The sequence below is a fragment of the Sesamum indicum genome, linkage group LG8, assembly GCF_000512975.1.
Source record: "Sesamum indicum cultivar Zhongzhi No. 13 linkage group LG8, S_indicum_v1.0, whole genome shotgun sequence".
In the NCBI taxonomy this organism is placed as follows: domain Eukaryota; kingdom Viridiplantae; phylum Streptophyta; class Magnoliopsida; order Lamiales; family Pedaliaceae; genus Sesamum; species Sesamum indicum.
In genome coordinates this window covers 12302095-12305822 of record NC_026152.1, presented here as the reverse complement: position 1 = coordinate 12305822, position 3728 = coordinate 12302095, and positions in this window count along the sequence as shown.

Here is a 3728-nt window from a genome sequence, read left to right as displayed (position 1 = left end):
TAACGGGAGTACGACGTTTGTGGTGGGGGTGTGCTGTCTGTACGTCCTCTTGAAAGTCGATTCAGATCACTTTTTCTACTGTTACAGATGCCGAGGCGAATAGATAAACTGATGTGATGAATGAAGAATTACTCCACTTTTCTTGTTTTCATGGAGTAATTCTTGATGATGGGCTGTTCTTGGTCAAGAAAAATAGGTACTGATTAAAGTAGAATTTCATGGTAATCGGTTTTCTTCTTCTTTTTTTTTTTCAGGTAAATAAATCTTGGTGATTTGAGGGGATGTAATAAAGGAAAATAATATAAGTATCAATTATTACAAAAGACTGAGTCAATCCATCTTGGCCTTTGGGTGGGTAAGAATGAAACTCGCAGTCAAAAATTATGCATTCGAGTTCTATAATTTATGAATATTTTAGAAAAATACTTTTTATACTATTCAACATATATTGAAAATGGACATAGCTTCGATATGTATCAGATATAGTATTCACATTTCTAAAAATATATAATAAGTAAAAAAAACAACATAGTATCTATCAATTTAAATTTTTGGAGGAGGTTACGATCATTTAATTAATTTGAATGATTATAAATTTTCGGTTGCATACTTTAATTGAATATTTAAAGTTATTTGATTTTTAAAATGAATTGGATGTGTATATTTTTTTAAGCCGTGTATTTTTATCACGAATTTAGATATAAGATATGCTTATTTTATATTTTATTTTAATATTAATTTTGATCTTTCCTTCATGATGTTATATATTTGATATTTTTCATATTGCATATTTTAATTTTATAATAATATTATATATAGTCGTGTCGGTACCGTGTTCTAAACTTTTGAAATTTTTTCATCTCTATTTTCATGTCTGATCGTTCCATGTCCATAGACAATAGAAATTCATTAATTTAAATTATTAATGTATTGAAATAATATTAAAATTCGAATGTATTGAATGATGTAATGAATCTCATATTATTAAAACAAACAAAAGGTGAAGAAGGTAGATTGGAATATTATTCCAAATTTTATTTTCAGATTAGATTTTTTACTTATTGTAACATTTTTATTATAATTACTATATAAGCATTGCTTGTTTTATAAAATAAAATAAAATTACGTAATATTTTTATACATGATATATATAAATATATATTAATTGAAACAGAAAATACAACAAAATCCGTATTTTGTCTAATATACACATTTTATGTGCACGGAAAGTGCATCATTTATTATTAAGGAAAGATTTTATATATATAATATTTATATATAAAATCAAATAAAAAATACAATAAATTTTTGAAATAAAAAATCCTAACATGTATGGAAGTTAGGTATTAGTTGGTTGAAGCCAAAATCAAACACAATTTGATGAAAAATAGGGGCGATTTTCTTGCATCATCATTCATTTTGATAATGGTAAGTCAACTAACCATTTGGTTGATTAAGTCAATAATATTTTTCGGAATAAAAATTAATTAAGATAGATAAATAAGAATTAATAGTTTTGGGAAATTAATAAATAAAAACTCTATGAGATTTTAAATTATCAAATTTGAATCCATAAATTAAAACTTGAAATTTGTCTAAATATCTTTTACAATATAAAAGGTAAATTATATCTGCAGTTCCTAAAATTAAATTTATTATATGTACACCTCCTATTCAGGGGTGGAATTTCACCAGTACACCCCATGAGTTGAATTACACCACGTTCATTAGGGGTATAATAATAGTTCAGGTAAATTACAGTTATATTTTCTGAAATTTTGTGTAATTATAAATACCCCATTGTTTAGAAATTTACGAATCTATCTCAAATGAAAAATAATTATGCAGCCCCTAAACGGTGATGTGAATACTACTACTTTGTTCTTGCTGATTTTTTTTTTAAAAATATTAAAAAATTAAAAAATGAAGGTGGGTAAATAAATAATCCATAGGGCATCTCAGTTTATAAAAATATTTTAAATAATTATAAAAAATATATTAAATTAGAATTAAAATCCAAATAGATAGTTTGGGCACCCACAAAAATTGAATAGAAACGTGCGAAGGCTAAAAGAACTGACTTGTTGTTAGACCAACGTAAAAATCAGAAGGTATTTATAATTTTTTAAATAATAATAATATATTTATAATTATTTCAAATCTGAAAAGAGTTGATTGTATTTTAACTTTACTAGTTATCGTCGCATAATTTGTCATTTCTTATGGAATGTGCAGTGTTTGGAAGGTAATTAAATAGTGCATAAAACTTTTGGTGAATAGTTCATTAATCTCGAGCAACGCCGGCCCACTGAACTTAACGCCAAACATTCCTCGTGAAGTTGATGTCTTGGCGTTTCTTTCATTTCATTTAATTGATTTTATCAGTAAATTTTTGTATTTTTTTTTCACATTTTGCATCTTAAATTTAATTATGCTTTTCTCAATTGGAAAAAGAGTAATTACATATTTATTTTTAATTTTTTTCTTTGAAAAAATTAAAAAAATATAATTATTTATTTCCCCCCCAAAAATATTCAACTTCTGATTAAACATATTGTCAATTTATTTTTAAAAGTATATATGAGTTGTTGAGGATATTATATTTGTCGTGTGTCTATTATATTAACTTATTATTTTATTTTTTAATTTAAATTCTTTATTTTTTCAATAGTCAATAAATAATTTATTGATAATTGACTGTACAACACTGTTTCATAAAATATAGTCTAATTATACGTAGACCTTTTCAAATTTAAAAAATCATATTTAGTACCCTTATCATTTGTTACCTAATAAATAAATTCAATCATTAATGATATTAACGGGGTGTTTTTATGTTACCGTAAAATTGAATTGAAATATAATTTTGCCCATGTTTGACTAATTTATTTATTTGGTAATTGCATAAACGTCATTAAAAGTTTGATCTAATTAAGATGTACACCCTATAGTTTCTAACACTGCATATATCTTCACTATCATTTATTATAGTCCTACATATAATTTTTCTTGTTACGTAATTCTCTCTAAATAATATATTAATTATATAATAAATATATTATACTTATTATATAATTTATTTAAATTCAACTAAACTCAATTTAAATTAAAAATTCTACTGTGACAGACGTGAGAAATTTCAACTTTACTTAGAATATCTTCTACTTGTTTTATTGGAGTGACATTGGATCACGAGAAGTGATTCTTCCTGCCCTCATGTGGGGTTCAGTGCCTGATGAAGCACTTCAATTGGGGGGGGGGGGGGGGGAAAAAGGAGGGTGTTAATCTTATTACTAAAAATTAAGTTGAAAAGAGTTTTTCTAATGTGTAGTGTTTGGTTTGGAGCAGTTTAATTTAGGTTATTAAAAGCATTCAAAATCCTATTAATTTTTATGATTTATTGGTAAGATTGTAAGTATTAAGTTGTTTTATTGAATACTTTAATCTCGATTTTTTTTTACTTTTTAAATTTTTTTAATTACTTAACTCATCAATTTTGTTTTAAATAATTCCAGTTTTTGTAGTGTGGAAAAAGATGTCAGATCGTTTCTTCCTTGCAAAGAGTAGAGATTGTGGAACGTAATGTTATTCTGTCATACAAATATGCGGCAATATTAATATTGTTAGAATAAAGCATCCTAGAAACTACGTTTAATTATACAAACACCCCTTATAATTCACAAAACTACAAGTATACCTTATAATAGTAATTTAAATAATTACCCCTA